General features: G+C 35.4%; 2 pseudogenes; both read left to right on the top strand.

Annotated features, from left to right (window-relative positions):
• Window positions 1-1,200: 1,200 nt before the first annotated feature.
• On the top strand, window positions 1,201-2,134 carry LOC106025959 (olfactory receptor 5AC1-like; annotated as a pseudogene).
• Window positions 2,135-16,978: 14,844 nt separating this feature from the next.
• LOC100731884 (olfactory receptor 5H18-like) lies at window positions 16,979-17,911 on the top strand (annotated as a pseudogene).
• Window positions 17,912-18,850: the final 939 nt, after the last annotated feature.

The following is an 18,850-nucleotide window of genomic DNA, read 5'->3' as shown; positions in this document are numbered from 1 at the left end:
TTTGAGGTTGTAATTTGGTCTTTCGTTTTGTCATTTTCCTATATTTCTGTGTTTCAAGTGTTATTTGAAAGCTTCCTCAGGATCTGTTGAAAATCCCCTTCTATGTTTGGAGCTACTGAGACTCTGGCGCCGCGCTACCCCAAGCCATTAGGCCTACAGAACCAGTGGCCCTCCTCTGTCTGCTCAGAACTCCGCAGTTCCAGACAAGCTGGGCCTCAGGGACACTGTGCGCCCACCTGCCCCTTAGAAGCTCCACAGTTCTTCAATTGCAGCCGGGTTAGGGTACTCACCACAGGCCGCAGTGCTTCAGGAACCTGTGGACCCTCCCTGGTTGCAGAGATATCCACAGTCCTCCAGACACATGGAGAGGCCGATGCAGGCACCCCAAATCTGCCCAGCTCCTCCTCTGCAGACCAATGGCCAGGCGCGGCAGCTAAACAGGCTGGGCTAGGCTGGTAGTGTGGGCCAGCCCACCTATGGGGAGCTCAGCAGGTCTCCAAATGAAGCCGGGAATGGGGAGGCTGATGTGGAAGCCTCAAACCCACCTCTCTCCTTCACTGCACCTGGAAGCCTGAGGGAACTCCAGCAGTCTGGGCGCAGATATCCAGAGTCCTCCAGACACGCAGAGAGGCCAGTGAGGGCACCCCAGATCTGCCCAGCTCCTCCTCTGCAGACCTATGGCCAGGCGTGGCAGCTAAACAGGCTGGGCTAGGCTGGTAGTGTGGGCCATCCCACCTATGGGGAGCTCAGCAGGTCTCCAAATGAAGCCGGGAATGGGGAGGCTGATGTGGAAGCCTCAAACCCACCTCTCTCCTTCACTGCACCTGGAAGCCTGAGGGAACTCCAGCAGTCTGGGCACAGATATCCAGAGTCCTCCAGACACGCAGAGAGGCCAGTGAGGGCACCCCAGATCTGCCCAGCTCCTCCTCTGCAGGAAATGTATGTAGTTCTAAAAAAAGTCTCTCATGTTAAAAAGATTCACATTAAATTTGCATGCCCCTCCAGGTGAATTATCATTTTGATACTTACTGTGGAGAATTTTAAATGCATGTAAAAGTATACAAAGGTAAAATAATTTAAAATATCAGTGAAATGACAAGCATTTCTGGGGAAGATGTTAGATGCACAAAAATATTGCCTCATTATGTTTCATTTGTGATGGCTTCTCACTTATCCTTTCATTTTCGTGATAGTTTGGACATGGCAGAAGACAATAAGACTCTGGTAACCAATTTTGTCCTTGTGGGACTGACGGATTGTCCAGTGTTACAGGTACCCTTGTTCTTAGTGTTTCTTGTCATCTACCTCATCACCATGGTGGGCAACCTTGGACTGATTGTTTTCATCTGGAAGGACCCTCACCTTCACACCCCCATGTACTTTTCCTCAGCAGTTTAGCTTTTGCAGATGCATGCACTTCGTCTTCTGTGACTCCGAGAATGCTTATCAACTTTTATCTAAGAGTCATCAAATGTCCTTGGCTGGGTGTTTCACTCAGCTTTACATTTTTGGTTCCAGTGCAACTACGGAATGTTTCCTTTTGGTAATGATGGCATAGGACCGCTTCATAGCCATATGTAATCCCTTGCTTTATCAGGTGGTGATGTCCAATAGCCTCTGAACTTGGTTTATAGGTGTTTCATATTTTGTTGGTTTTATGCATTCAGCAATTCATGTGAGTTTGTTATCTAGACTAACTTTTTGCAGGTCCAATATCATAGATTATTTCTACTGTGAAATTTTACAACTGTTCAAAATTTCTTGCACTGATTCAACAGTTAACATATTTCTGGTTTTAGTCTTTTCGGCCTTTATACAAGTCCTTACTTTTATGGCTATGATCGTCTCATATTTTTATGTTCTTTTTGTCATCCTGAAAAAAATATCTGAGAAAGGTAAAAGCAAAGCTTTGTCTACATGCAGCTCCCACTTGCTCTCTGTGTCTTTGTTTTATGGCAGTCTGTTCCTCATGTATGTGCGCCCAGAGTCTGGAAGAACTGACAATCTGGACAGGGTATATTTTATATTTTACACAATAATAATTCCCCTACTAAATCCTTTTGTATATAGTTTGAAGAACAAAGAGATTATTGGTGCCTTGAAAAGGATAAGAAGAAAAGTAAATACTTCTTAGAGATGTTTCAAACTTTTTCTTTTTTATATACTAAGGAAAAACCTTGCATAATGTTATCTACTACTGTATTATTTCACCAGAAGGTCATGAAAGGTGCATGAGGGAATGCAGCTTGTATTATGCCTCCGTGGGGGAGATCCTAGAGATGGTTTGTAAATAACCCATGACCAGCCTATTTAGGTAGAATGAATCAGCTATTTCCTAAGGATTTCCAAATTTTCATTTTTCAATTGTCATTTTATTGAGAAATGGGAATATTGAAAATACCTAAAAGGATTCAGCATATAGTTACTTGAATAAGTCCATCTACTTTTATGGATATGCACTTTAATGAGGTGTTTTAGTTATTTGCCATTCATAGTAGGCCTGGTGGAATAATAAAAATACAGCTCTGTTTCTTGGATGAGTATATTGCTGCAGAGAAATATACCATTCATTGATAAAAGTTAGGAAAAAGTAAAGAGTTCTAAAGCATATTGGTAAATCTTAGGAAGAAAAATGGAACCTGAAATGAACAAGATATGGAGCATAAAAATTAATCATGGGCCATATTTGTGTCAGGGCTATTTTATTTAGCATGATGTTAAAAATCTATACATTTTGGAGTATTTTAATGTGATAGAAGTTATCCAGAGATCTACCTTGAGGTGGCATTACTATTCCTATGGGTTTTAGTAGGAGCTGACTGGGCAGAAGGCAAGATTATATCAGATATAAGACTGGTCTAGTATATAAAGGTAAGACTGAAAATTCTAGTAAATTTTTCCTTTCTTCATATGTTTGTGCACATATATATTGCTTATTTTTCTTGTTTTGAAATGATGATGTTCCTGAATTGGAAATAGTCATTAAAAATTCATTGAAGCAATTTTGCATTCATCATACAGACAATAATGATTCAACTCCTCTTCCAGTAAAACAGTCATATTCCTCAAGCAAATTTGCCTTTTTCACTATAGTTAGCTCAAAAAAAGAAGTCATACGATAAGAATTAATCAATTCATAGAATGATAAAGGTAAGTAGTTTAAAAAGAGAGTATGTGTTTTGATTTTGTATAAGACATTTTAGCTTTTGTCAGGCTAATAGTTTCTATGGAAGTATACCCAAATTTTATGTAAATATTTAGGACTATGATAAATATTTACCATGAGTCTATCAAAAATGCATTTTTGGAACTACCAATTTGTCTATAGTATTAAGATTAATTCCAGACTTGCAAAATTGATCAAACAATATAAACACTAACTATTCCTTTCAATGAACTAATAGAATCAATAGTACATTTGTCTTAGCTATCATATATATGTATATATATATATGTATATATATATATATATATATATTGTTTTTTTCTTCCTTGCTTTCTTTTCTCCTTTCCCCACCCCAATTGTTGTTTCCTTTTAAGCAGTTTCCTTCCTTTTCATGATATCTGTTGTACATTTTGATCTGATAATGTGATCAACTGTTTTGCAGACAACAATTTGCAATATAATAACCACTGTTAATATCCTATCATTTTGTTTTGAAATCTTGTATCATTTGTATTGTTTTTATTCTCTTTAAAATAAAAAAGATTAATTATAGCAAGTCCCTAATAAAGAAACATGAGCAAAATTTTAAAATTACCCAGCATGAATAAGTTTGTTGCTTTTAAAATTTTATCTATACTTCAGAAAATTTCCAGCTATGTGACATAAATTATAATTATAAGTTACTCATTTTGCAAACATAAATCTTAATTTTCTTAACATTTCCAGATTCTCTTAATTATTCTTGATTCATAATTTAATGCTTGTCTCTTTAGAGTAATCCACTAAATATTTTTATTATTTGTATAAATTTAAATAAACTTACTTTTTCATGTACATTGTGTAGTATGTTTTTCTGGGATACATAAACAAAGCAATTTATTATTTTAACCCCTTTTTTCCCTTTATAATTGCATATGTAGTGTGTGATTTTATTAGGATTTTTTTGAAAGAAATCTCAGCTGTTGCATTACCATGGATAGACAGTGTTAGCAGGGGAGCTGGTAGTCATTCTTCTTTGTCTTGGAAGCATCTTATTTGTCCATTAATTTCAAGAGACAGATTTTCAAGGTATATCAATCTGGGCTTGGAATATTTTGCTCCAGGCTCTTCTTAACTTGATGGTTTGTGTCCAGAAGTCTGCCATGATTCTGATGGGCCTTCCTTTATAGGTTGTTTCTTGCCTCTAACAGATTTAATATTCTGTTCTTATATTGAATTTCTGGGATCTTGATTATTATATGCCTGGGTGTGGCTCTATATTGGTTGTAGGTGGCTGGAGTTCTGTATGCTTCATACATGTGCATATCATTTTCTTTTCCTATATTTGGGAAGTTTTCCTTAATTATTTCTGTGAATAGCCTTTGTAGTTCCTTTGTTTATACCCCTGCTTCTTAATTCACATCCTTTATTCTCAAATTATAGATCCTCTTGTCGTCTTCCAGCCTTTGTATTGTCACTGCTTGTTTCCTTGTTATTTTTAAAACATTTCTACTTTCATAATCCCACATTGCAAATCTGTCCTCCAGTTTGGATAATCTATCCTTAGATTCTTTCAAGCAGTTTTGCCATATTTCCATAGAATTTTTAATTTCCTGGTAATCTCTTTGAATCTGCTTCATGTATTCTATATTTTCTTTATGCTCTTCATCAAATGGTTCTCTCCTTTGCTTGAGTTTCTCCATTCTTCCGTCTGTGTCTTCTTGAGGGATGCTTAGCATTTCTCTCATTAATCTTCCTATATCTTGCTTTATTTGGCTAAATATTTCCCTTTTGAACTCATCTATGAGGTTCTGAAGATATCTCTTTATGTCCACTGGAGATGTGTCTGATATTGCACATTTGCTGTCCTCATTTTCCTTTGTATTTACCTGACCTGGTCAATGTTCTCAGGGTTGGGACCTGGGGACTTTTTCTTGTTGCTTCCTCTTCCCATCTTTTTTGTTTCTTCCAGGAAGCCCCAGTTTCTTTCTTTGTTGGTTACAATTCTTCTGAAGCACACTGGCTAGGTGACCCTTCCCACTGCAGTGTGCTAGTGAATTGCAAATGGGCAGCATATGCTGGCCCTTTTCCTCTGGGTCATTCCACCTTCTGAGGCCTTCACTGTGTTAGTGTGCACCACCGCCATAGGGAATTGATTTTGGATAACCCGTTGGGTCTCAGCCAGGTCGTGTGACCCAGGCCAAACTCATGCCACCAATCCCGCTTAGGAAGGGAACAGATGACTGAAGTTACTGCTGCCCCTCATTCCTGTCAGTCCTGTCCAATCCCAGAATGTCATCTGTTGTAGCCCCTTTCTCTGTGGAATGATTTTGTTCCTGTCACTCACCACAGGTGATGTAGTTTCCCTGCTAGCTCAGCTCTTTGTTTGGCTTGCCGACCCCAAACCATGGTGTGACTGCATTGCCAGTGAGTCGAAGCAGCGGGATTTCTGACAGCTCGGTAAGCCGCTGCCCCTTGGATTTGGGTGCTGCAGCAGGAGCACTGAACCTTCAGCTGTTCCAATAGTAGCACCAGGAGTGTATGTTTGATTGGTCCTTCTCACCTTAGTTTCCTCCTGGGATGAGAGAATTCATCTCCCTCTGTTTGGGACTCCCCACACTGTATTATATTGAATTCTAAGTTGACAATCTCAAGGAGCCTCGGTAGCCTGCTTTTCTATATCCAACATGTTTGCTTCTCCACCACTCTCTTCTTCAGGAACCAGTAAAATCTGGGCATGAGCATGGGTCAAGGCATTTTTTCCAATGGAGCTTCATCTTGGGTGGACTTAGGATCCCTTGGGTCCCCATAACAATGAGTATGTCTTAGTGTCTTTTTGTCCTCTCTGTGAATTGCTCTGGAATTTGAATAACTTTCCCATGAGATTACAAATATAAGCTTCCCAGACTGAGATGATGATTGGTAGGGACGCTCTGTATTATTTGTTTGTACTTCTTCACCTTAGAAATGTCTGTTCATCTCAGATGTCCATTCTTGGATTGGGTCTTTAAATTTGGAAGTTACAATTTGCTTAATTTTTGTATATTTTAGAAAGCAATCCTTTTTCTGAGGAACATCTGGTAAAATTTTTCCCCACACTGTAAATTGTTTCTTTACTCTTTTGGTTGTTACTCTGACTTTGAAAAAGCTTTTAAATAAGGCAAGATTTCAGTTTTTGATACTTTGTGATAGTTTCTATGAGATGGCAATTTTGCTTATTAAGTCTTTGACTATACCATTGGCATTTTGCTTATTCTGTATTCCATCAGATTAATGTTTTTGTTTCAAAATTTAGATCTTTAATCTATGTAGATTTTAGTTTAATGCATTGTGGTGAGGTAAATGTTAATTTGTCACTTTCACCATCTAAAACAAACCAGAAAATTGTATATAGTGTATAAGCCTTTAAAATGCCAATTTTATCCCCAGAGGAGAAAACTTTAAAGAGGATTAGGGCAAAAATAGAGATATAGAAGTAGAAGAGTTTAGAAGCAAAGCTGAAGGACAAAAGAGGGTCATGCAAACTTTTGGAATTGATGAAGAAAATAGGAAGAAAATAAAGAAGAAAGAAATAAAAGAACAGAACAACAACCACAAAAAAATCCACGTAGAAACTACACTCACACTCATAAAAATAAGATCAAACAATGAAGAACAATACCAACCAACCAGTCAACCATCCAAAGAAACAATACATACTAGAAAGGGAGGGAAACCGAAAGGGAGGGAGAGAGAGAGAGAGCGACAGAGACAGAGACAGAGACAAAGAGAAGTCCTCTTTAAAGTGTGTCTCTGCTGTTACTGGTAGACAGCATTTGGAGACAGAGTCCAGATTCATGTTTATTTATCCCAGTAAATGAGAAATAGCTATATGGTGGGGTCGTGGATAATCTCAGTGAGCCCACACTTTTATTTTACCTGAAATTCAGTCTTATTTATTGCCATAAGCTTCAATTAAACTCACTCAGTTTGCAGCAGCCAACATGCATTCTGTGGGCTTGACCTCAGCTGGGAGTTTCTGAATGGAGCCAGCAGTTTTTTGGCCTCTCTTCGAGATGGCTCCTGGCCAATTGCCTACTCCCATGAGATGGCTAAATCTACTGTACTCACTAGCTTGTGCAGTTCACATCATCCACGCCTCTTTGTATTGCTGCATGGAGGCCTCCGGGGTTGCCAGCAGCTACTGTGTGTCTGCAGGTTAGAACTTCTCCTCCCACACTGTGAATCCTGATTCAGGGAAAATGTATCACCCACCGCCTGCTTCTACTTCTTCACTAAAGTTTCTCCATTTGCTCTCCCTGTCAGGTTCAAGTCTAGCTTCAGATCCTTCCCTTCTTCTTCTCTTCCTTGCTTTGGTGTATTCCAGTGTCTGGACAGTAAATCTCAGAGAGACTCTTTCTCTGCTGCTTACCCCTTTGCCATCTTCCTAGAAGCCCTGTTTCATTTTCTTTAGAGTCTGTACTTTAATAAGCTGGCATAGCAGGTACTTATGTAGAAGGAAGATAATGTTCAACTTTCTGAAGCAGATGGAAGATGAAGATGAAAGCAAATCTCTGCTGCAACTTGTCCAGGTTTGTTTTCAGAACAGAAAGCCTGTAAGCAGAAAGCCTTTCCCACTGTGAAGTGCATGCAAGAGTTAGCAAGAACAACCTCCAAAACCTGAATAACAAGAGCATTTAACAGTAGTCATACACTTACCCAGAACTCCTACTTTAGAGAAAATTTTAAGTGTCTAGTGTTGTGGCACAGGTTTTGGTATCTTTTCATATGTTATCTATAAGTTGAGTTATTGGCTATGGCCTCTCCTACAACCCAAAAGGAAGTTCAAAACCTATTCTATTCTATGGATTATGGAAACAAATATTTATTTGGTGTGTCATTCTTACCCACTTTTACATATACAGGAGATGGCTCTGCAACAGATTTCTGGTGTTGTGCTCTGTTGGCTCAACAGAGCCAATGTTTGTTGCAGTGGCTCTGGTATGCAGTGATGTTTGGAGTCTCTGGAGAGATTCTGAAGATTAATTATAGACTAAATCTGTGAATTTGGGGGCAGAAATCTGTCTACTCTACTTTTAGGATATAGCTGTTTGTTTGTGATGTGACCTCAGTAGCAATTCAGTGCTTAACCATAATTTATCAAGTTATCATAAAGGTTGACGTGACCATCATAATCTAAATGTTAGTCAACCACAGAGTGATTAAGTTGAGTTGGACAGCATAACTCCAATATTTAATGAATCTAATGAACTAATAATGAAGTTGTGTATATGTGATTTGCTCAGACTAGATACTGAACACACAAAGATATTACAGAAATAAGTAGATAAAATTTTCATGGTTCTCATTCTTGTTACACTACTTTCTCTATGCCATATTTCATTTACAGTTTTGTATCTCCCTACAATTTAGTTTGGTCATTAAAGAGAAGATTTGGAATTATAAATAGATAATTCCTCACCATGCTCATGCATCATCCAGAAGCAAACATCTATGATATTATGGGTTCTCCCAGAACATTCCTAAAATACAATAATGAAGGAAGATTCCTCAAGCAGACAAAATTTCAAGTGATGTGCCTGATGTTCAGTTTTTTCATAAGGAGAAATCCCAACTAAATGACATTTGATTGTGCACAGACTTATGTTAGGATGTTGAAAGACTCAAAGAGAAATAATTACAAAATGGTTAGAAAAATGGGAAGGAAATATATATTTGTGGAATAAGTAAATGTGAAATATTTTACAGCATATGTACACTAACCAAAAGATAGTCTTAGGAAAACAAAATCTTGCAATCAAGATGTTAGTCTTGCCAGGAATGGTGGCTCATGCCTGTAATGCCAGCAGTTCGTAGGCTGAGGTAGGAGGATCATTTCGAGTTCCAGACCAGCCTAGGCTACAAAGTGAGCTCAAAGCCAGCCTGAACTGCATAGAGAGACCCTGCATCAAAAAGACAAAAAAAAAAGATATTAGGCTAACATCTTGTAAATAGCTAATATACTTCAGAAAAAGAGAACTAACAGGATATATAGATACTGATGTATGAAAGTGGATTTATTAAGATAATTGTATCATGCATATATGGAAACTGAGAAATCCTAAAATATGCTGTCTACATACTGAAGAACTAGGGAAATTAATGGTGGAATGCCCTGTCCAAAGTTCAAGACCTGAAAATATGGAGGATTCACTGACACAAGACCCAGAGTCCGAAGAGCAGACAATTCAGTTTTGATATTTGAAATCAATTGAAAATGGATACCTTACATTCAAAAGAGAAAGCAAATTCATCTTTTCTATGCCTTTTTTTGTTCAGGCCTACAATCTATTAACTGATATCCACCTACTTCGATGACAGTAGATCTTCCTTGATTTGAATATTCCTTGACTTCAACTGCCTAGTGACACAAATGCTCATCTTGTCTGGAAACAACCTCACAGACACACACACAAATAATGTTTTAAAGTCATCAGGGTATACCTTAATCCAATTCTAAGTCCTTGATGTACATGGCCAATTTTATGTCTTCATGTGTTAGATCACACCAAGTTCATGGTGAGTAAGACAGATCACACAGTACTATATTAGCCTACAGATATATATTCAGCCTTTACTGAAGTTCATGAACAAAAAAGATGGAAAGCATTTCTGCAGAGAATTTCACTGGTTTGCTCCAATATTTTAAGGTCTGAGGCTAGGACTAATCTGCAAAATTTGTCACACACCCAAACAGCATCTTTCCAGCCACTGATGGTTGGACAGTGGATCTGTGAATTACAAAGCATGGGCAGCAGTGCAGCTGGCACAGGAGCTTAAACCCTCTCGGAGAGCTTTTCCATTCTCTGAGCTCGTTAGTATTAGCACATTTTCTGTCACTTTTTAAATGGGCTCGACTTACATGAATAATGAGAAAAGTATATCTGTAACAAGAAAATGGCCTTGTTTTTTTTTTCTTTTTGCTTATAGCAGGGGCTGAAATAAATAAATCCCCATTACCCTTAGGAAAGATGTCTTACTATGCACCAAAAAGTTTTACGAAGTTACAAAGCTCCTAATTGAAAAGACTATTAACATTAAAGGCAGCAATTCATAATCTTTATACTCAAAGACAAGCAGCAAAATGAACTAGGAAATAATAATAAAAATTTAAGGAGTAATAAAAAATTAAAGGAACGATCAAATGTAATATAAATCAAGTTTCGGTCATGCTTGTAGCTACCTCTCCATATTATATTATTTATTATACACTTAAGCAGAATTTTCAGTGAATCTTCTCATGTAACAATGTTTTAGTTTTTTCTGAGAAAATTCTGGAAAAGTAGGTTAATTGAGTCTACTTTAAAATGAGTTCATTGTTTTCACACTATCTTTCCAGTCATAGTCTACCTCATATTAAACTTTTTTATTGTTAAAATTTAAGAAAATATCTTATACGTAAAATTTCAAAAATATGTGACGCAATATATTTTAATTCTTGTTTGTATGCAACATGATAAAAACAGAGTGAATTTTAAATTAAAAAATTATTACACTAAAAAAGACATACTGCCATTAATACATCTCAAATAGTCCCAATTCCTTTGAAAATACTTATCCCACTGTTCTTTCCTAAAGCAATTCTGGGAGTTCTTTTTTGTGGCTGTCTTTAGTTACACTGTTGTGGCCACCTCAATGTATAGAATGGATTCAAAGCATTTACCTTTCATGGCAGTTTTGAAGTTGGGGAAGAATCAGGATTTATAAAGTGTTGGATCCAGTGAATGAGGTAAATCTGGACACATTGAAATGTTTTTTTTTACAAGCCCTTTTCATGAATGATATTTAGAAGCAGAACTAACCATGTTTTTTATATTATACTTCATAAAGACACTAAAAACAGAATTTTCAAAATTGCTTGATAAAGTGGAAAGAGTAAGTGTGTACAAAGTTAAGGGCAGTATTTGAGATGGAATGATGGCAACATCTTAATGTGATGAACTTTGTTTCATTTTGATCACAGCACGCACATAGAATTATGATTAGTATATTCATCACCTTAAACTGTAGTCATTTCTTTATGAAGAACAGATTCAAATTCCCTCTTCTAATTGTTTGAGATATAGAATACATTACTGTAAATTATACTTACCTTGCTAGGCCAAAGAAGAGAAAGCCTATTTCTCCTATCAAGCAACAGCACTGACTCTGTCAAATGAAATTTTGTCCCTATTTTCTCTAGTTTGTAGTAACCATTATTCTGTTCCCAACTTTACCAGATTCCACATATCAGTGAGATCCTGAGGTGTTTGCCTTCTTGTGTCTTATTTAACATATTTTGAGGGCCATCCATATTGTATCAGTGAAATAATTTCATTCTTTTATATATTTGAATAATATTATTTGTGGATATGTACCACATTTCCTTTATTTATGGACTGAGGGGCATTTATTAGATGCTTCCTATCTCAGAGAAAAAACACTTGACATCCAGAATTTTTTTAAATTTTATTTTTTTATCAGTCCCAGGGATCCAACTCATGACTGCCTGCTTACAAGGCAGATGTTTATGCCTTTGAGCTAAATCCCCAGCCTCTGAGCTACATTCCCAGTGGACACTCAAAATTTAAGGAGCAGGAGGTTTCAGGAAATTTTGTCTTTGGTAAGCTGGCTCCAAAGAACATCATGGCTTTTTGGCAGCCAGAAAACAGAGCAGATAAATTGTGCTGTGCTGTGGTGTGTGTGTGTGTGTGTGTGTGTGTGTGTCCCAACAGTCGCTGAGGCTATGCCTTCTTGACCCACCCAGACATAACCAGGAGTTTTCTCCACCAAGATCTCAGGTCAAACTCAAAGCTAATCAGTTTGTTGCTCTAAACTGACACATCCCAGCCCTTGTCAACAAACACATCTGAAATTATACTTGATTCCAAAAAAAGACAACATCAAGTTCATAATTCTACTTTACAAAATATAACCATCTTGCTTACAACTGGCGACACATCAACTCCTTCACCAAAGTATCAAATATTCTAGCATTTTAAAGGTTAATTTCAAGTGTTCTCTGAGACTCAAGGCAAAGTCTTAGCTGATATTCTGTAAAATTCAAAATCAAATTATATCACCCTAAGGTACAATAGTGCAATGTAAATATTTCCTTTCCAAATAGTACGTAGAGGAGGGGAAAAACAATAGGAACAGAGCATGTCCAAAACCCAGTGGGACAAACATTATGTCCTGTAGTTCCATGTCTATCCTGCAAGCTACACAGAGATAAAGTGTTAGTCCACAATATGTCAGCAGCTCCACAATAGTAAGTTTTGTGGTTGTAACCCACAGAGCCACCTTCTTCAGGTGACTTCACTCATCACTCTCACTGTTTCTTGGCAGCATTTCATGTTATTGACATCTCCGACTTCCTCGGGTCTCCAGTGCACTTTCAACTTTATTCCTAAACCTTCTTAGGAGCTCTATGCCGGGCCTTTCCAGTCTTCTTTTTACAATGGTATTGTGTAGATACATATAATGTGTTGTGTAGATATACATAACGATCACATTCTTCAGAGTGAATTTGTACCTACAAATATTGTATCTTTATTCCTCTTTTTTCCTGTTTTCCTTCTCTTCATTCAACCTCTCTTCCCATCATTATTTACAGAGCTTTGTTTGCATTTTATTTTTTCTCATTATTTTTCTTTACCCTTCCTTCCCCACTCCCTCCTCCCCAGTTCCCTTTTCTTTTTGAAAAATTTATTCTTATTTCAAAATATCTATGATACATTTTGGATCTTATTTACACTTTCACTGTCTTACATCAGAGAAACAATGTGACATTTGCCCCTGTACAATTTATTTCACTTATAGTATTGTTTTTTGACCCATCTATTTAGTTACAAATTTCCCAAGATCTTCTTTCTTTATGGCTGAGTAGCACTAAATTGTATTTAAAAATACATCTTTTTCATTCATTCATTGATTGGTGGGTATTTGGGCTGTAAATAAAATTTAGCTATTACAAACTGTGCTGCTGCAAACATGGACACACATATATTACAGTGGTACGATGCTTTTAACTCTTTTCAAAAGATACCAAGAGAAGGAATAGCCGGATCAAATGGGACTTCTAGTTTTTGAATAAATCTTCACACTGGTTTCTACAATGGTTGCAACTACTCTAAATCCCCACCAATAGAGGAGAAGTATTCCTTTATCTCTACAGTTCACTCAGCATTTGTTATTGGTTGATTTCTTGATAGTAACAATTATTTCCAGGGTGAGATGGAATCTTAGCATGGTTTTAATTTTTGCCTCTCAAATGAGTGATATTGAACATTTTTTCATATATTTATTTGTTGTTTCTACTTCTTTATCTGAGAAATGTCTATTCATATCAGATGCCCATTTTTGAATTGGGTCCTTATATTTGGGAGGGGTTTGATTTTTTCATTTCATATCTGAGGATCAGTAGAACAGATTAAATGATGAAGAAACATATCCAAACACACTGAGCTACTTTATGTTTGACAAATTGGCCAAATATGTTCCCTTTTTTTCGACTTTTTAGAAAGTGGTGCCAGAAAAACGTGTCCTACATTTTGAAGACTAAAATTAGACCTGTGTCTCTGACCATACACTAAACTAAAATAAAACTAGATCATATATTTAAATATCAACACAGAAACACTAAATATTCTGGAAGATAAAATAGGTACAAGTCTTGAAGACATAGGGGTAGCAAAGCCCTCAAGGGAAAAAAAAACCTTCACTGCATAGGAAATCCTATAAAGAATCAATAACTGACATCTCTTCTTATTAAAAAGCTTTTACACAACGAAAGAAATCACCAGAGTGAAAAGACAACACGCACAGTCAGAAAAATTTTAAACAGCTGTTCCTTAGCCAAAAGACTAATATCTAGAATATACAAATAATTTAAAATTTTTGTTTTGAAATCTGAATGGAAGCCACCCTTATTCACAAATATTTCATGTTACATATCAGTAAAATCACCATCATCATGGGAACAACATATATCTTTTAAAACATCTTTTTACTCTAGAGATGGTTACATGCCAGATATCAGATTTAAATATCATAAAGTTTTATTTTTCTAAATAAATATTCATTGGAAGTATTCTCTTTTTGTACTTCAATAGATAATTTAAATATATTGCTAACATATCCAATGTCCTTTGATAGTTTTCCTTTATGTTGGGTTAAAGAATCCCTCACCTGCAACAAGGCCCCACCTACCCACATCTGTGTTAAACTTTTTTCTCCTTGTCTGTGTTCTCCTCATTTATTTCTTTGCAAGACAAACATTCATAAGAATTTGTGTCTCCAGTGACAAGGTTCTCTGATGATGAGACTGAACAATAGTCCTACAGATGGCAAGTGTCCACAAACATTACCTTGCTAAAACTGAAGATTTTTGAGCTCTACCCTGAACAAATGAAAAAAGAATCTGTATCTTAACAAAACTATCTAGGGAAAACACAGACATCTTAAGTTTAGGCAGCACAGATCTAGGCCACCTCCCCCCAAAATCTTCTGCCTTTATTTTGCTATTTTTCTTGTTCTCTGCCTAGTAAAACTTCTCATCAGATTTTGGTGTAAAGTGAGAAAACTAGACATATGTCTGAAATTTAAATGGAAGTTTTCACAAAGAGGGCAACTTTCAACTGCATCTTGGAAGGAAGGTAGACAGTTTGAGTCATTAAAATTATATTATGATAAGAACAGATAAGGCCATAAAAATCAAGGCACTGAGAGCATCAGATTTTGTATACAAATTTCTCAGTAACGTCACTTGTAATGGAAAATGGTGGAATAAAGTGTGATTTCAATAGTTAGAATTGGAGCTACCTACAGTGAGTCAATGTTTATGATTCTAAAATTTATCATACCCTATGGGATGATCTAGATTTATTTTCACACATTCAAATCAGCAATGCCCACTTGAAGATTTTCACTTCATCCTGTGGGGAATCCTCAGACATTCTTAGGGGAATTACAGCTCTCTCCACATCACCTTCTCCTAGTAAAAAATACTGAAATGTACAACTGGTTGATTCTTGTGTTCAACACAGGATTATATAAATGATATTTCCTTAGCATATATGATGAAATCTTTAAAATAATCTAATGCAAAGACTTTCTCATTGTATTTTTGCCACTCCTCAGCTGTCATGTATTATTGCTGCTTTTGAAAGCCTGACATTTTAAAAAGATCACCATAATTTCTTATAAGATATTGGTAACAAAAATTACTTTACAATATTAATTACTATTTATAAAAAAGTATATGATTGATACAGTTTGACATGTATTTATAATTATTTTGCATTTCTTTTGCAGAATGTAAAAATAATTGTGGAGAATAAATGGTAAAGAATAAATGATATTTATATTTTAGTTCCATGACTGAATTATGGATGAGCAGGATAGTTATAAAAGGAATTGTTCTTTGTGTCAATGATTCATTATCTTATTAACACAATCATAATGACTTTACATGTTCTGATGAAGTAAGAAAATTAAGTGTTTTAAACTAGGTTTAAAGATTCAAGTACTAATAAGCATTGTATAAGAAATATTCATTTTTATTATGATATAAAGATTCATTCTGTGAAAACACATTTCCCAATTAGATCTTTTAAGGTATTTTAATTAAATAATATTTCCCCCTTACCTTCCCATTTGTGACAATAATTTCACTACACTGCATATTATACATCATACTTATATTACTGATCTTAAAATATATATAATGTAATATTTATATCTATAATGATATCTCTATTACTATAATATAACATATAAGGAGATGAAAATATAGAAATACATGTATATAGAATTGAATATCTGTGGATACACATAAAAATCATTGAATATTTAATATATAACAACATTAATTTCATGAATAATATCATGGCTGGGGATTTAGCTCAGCAGTATAAGTACCTGTTTGGTGAACAAGAGGTCATGAGTTTGATCCATAGTAACAAAAAAAAAAGAATTTCATATATAGTATCAGTATATGTTTCTTAAGTTTTGTTTATGAGAATACTTTTAAAATTGTAAATATATAACTAAAGTTGGTAATACTTATATAAAACACTAAAATTTTTCATTTATTAGGGGTTATATAGAAGAAAATTCATTCTTAAAAAGTTTTACTTAAAAGTAGAATTGTTGATATTTATTCTTTAATTTGTCTCAGTCATGATACAATTTTTGGTTCATTTTATTTTGCTAAAAATAGTGGAGAACAAAATGCTCCCAAATAAAGCTGACAAGCTTTCTATAGAAATTTAGTGCGAATTGCTATAATAATCAGATAAGGAAACATTTAAACACACAATCAATTCTCAAGTAGTGTCAATATATTTATGATTGAATCAAAATTTATCATTTACTTCTCTTAACTATATACAAAGTTTTCATAAACTATTTTTAATAAAGTGAAATGATTCTCAAAATGTTAATGTAAATACCAAATATTTGAATAAGTGTTAGTGACTATGTTTTGAAAACTTTAAATTTTTTAAATTTATCTTCATCATTACACCAAGTGTTGTACTGCACATAGAGTAGGCACTTTACATGAAATTTAACAATTTGGGGAGCACTTTTTAAAAAGATTATTTGATCATATTTGTGTAATTAAAATAATTGCATTTATTTCAATTTCAATTGCAGCACAATTGTTCCCATCCATTACAGTAATATGGAATAAAATAAATACTCTGTTCTTCTAATAATGTGGTTTTACATCAACTTACATCCTCCAGTATTCAGTATATACATTCTGTTGGATGATTTTATACTTCTGTCATTTAATTTCAGAGAATATCCAGTGAGGACATGGAAAAGAAAAATGTATCCCTGATGACAGAATTTGTTCTCACAGGACTTACAGATCATCAAGGGCTGCAGGTCCCCCTGTTCCTAGTGTTCTTGGTGATATACCTCATCACCATCGTGGGGAACCTTAGTCTGATAGTGCTAATCTGGAATGACCCTCATCTTCACACCCCCATGTACTTATTCCTTGGCAGTCTAGCCTTTGTGGATGCATGAGTAACTTCTACAGTGACTCCCAATATGCTGGTCAACTTGATAGCCAAGAGCAAGTTGATGTCTCTCTCTGAATGCATGATACAGTTTTTTTGCTTTTGCATTTGGTGGAACTACAGAACGCTTTCTTTTAGGAACAATGGCTTATGATCACTATATTGCCATATGCAAACCTTTACTCTTATTATGTCCAATAGAGTATGTATTCGCCTGTTAGTTTTATCATTTGTAGGTGGTTTTCTTCATTCTTTAATTCACAAAGGGATTTTACTCAGATTAACTTTCTGTAATTCTAACATAATACATCACTTTTATTGTGACATTATACCATTATTTAAGATTTCCTGTACTGATCCTTCTATTAATTTTCTAATGGTATTTATTTTGTCTGGTTCAATTCAAGTATTCACCATTGTGGTCATTCTTGTTTCTTATACACTAGTTGTTTTTACAATTTTAAAAAAGAACTCTCTCAAAGGCCCAAGGAAAGCTTTCTCCACCTGTGGAGCCCATCTCTTGTCTGCGTCTTTATACTACAGCCCCCTTCTCTTCATGTATGTGCTCCCTGCGTCTCAACAAACAGATGGTCAAGGTATGATGGATTCTCTATTTTACATGGTACTAATCCCTGTATTAAATCCAATTATCTACAGTCTGAGAAACAAACAAGTAATAGATTCACTGACAAAGGTGTTAAAGAGAAATATTTAGATCTCCTATGTAATATGTCTGGTCTATTTTGATATATAGCTGCTATCTGAGCATAGTGTTGCATGCCAAGTAGCCTCTAATGTCAGCTTTGGGAGACTAAGGCAAGAGGATTGCTGTGAGTTCCAGGTCATCATGAACTATGTCTTGAGACCCTGTCTAAAAAAAAAAAAAAAAAAAAAAAAAGGAAATAACCAAGCCGAGAAGTTGCTACAGAAAATTTCTACTTATATATGTGTATGTTTGGGGAAGTGTTCAGAGATTTTTGCAATTAAAATTGTCCTTCTTCTCCTTTTTTCTCTGATTAAATAAGTCTATACAACAATTTAATGATTTATGGAGATACAAATATAACTCTCAAAGTGTTAAAATTATGTTTTATTTTACAACATAAAATTTTATCAAGTTACATGAAATATACTAGAAGACAAATGATATTTCACGAGCAGATATATTTTCTGTGTGGCTTTATTAATGCATTAGGTACTAAAATATCATAATTTCTTTTCAAATGGTTTAGGAAGATAAATAACACATCTGACAGAGTTGGATAGCCTGGGACTCGTATTATACTGGCTCCAGTTTGTGGGTTTTTGTTTGGTTGAACAGTTGAAAATCTCAGAAAACCTATTCAACCTTTAAATTTCCTTTTCTGAATTTATTGGAAAATGGTGAACTTTACTTCTTGTAGCAATGCACCTACTTTTTCATAACGGGTTGTACACATAAATTGGAATGCAGCCATGAAAAATAAGAGACTGTGAAGGCAGGGCCAAACTCTAAGAGCACACTTAGCTCATTCTGCTATTGTGAATAATGACAAGGGGCTTGCTGACTCACTTTTTAAATGATTTCTTTGAAGGCTTTATTTGGATAATACTAGGCAAAGTGTAAAATTTTAGTAATTCAGAGAGTGAGCAGGTGATATGGATAATTAAGTTA

Source organism: Cavia porcellus, unplaced genomic scaffold (assembly GCF_034190915.1).
Source record: "Cavia porcellus strain 051 isolate PalLab524CR breed Dunkin Hartley unplaced genomic scaffold, mCavPor4.1 scaffold_45, whole genome shotgun sequence".
In the NCBI taxonomy this organism is placed as follows: domain Eukaryota; kingdom Metazoa; phylum Chordata; class Mammalia; order Rodentia; family Caviidae; genus Cavia; species Cavia porcellus.
Note: the sequence above shows the minus strand (reverse complement) of the source record. Positions and strands in the feature narration are given on the sequence as shown.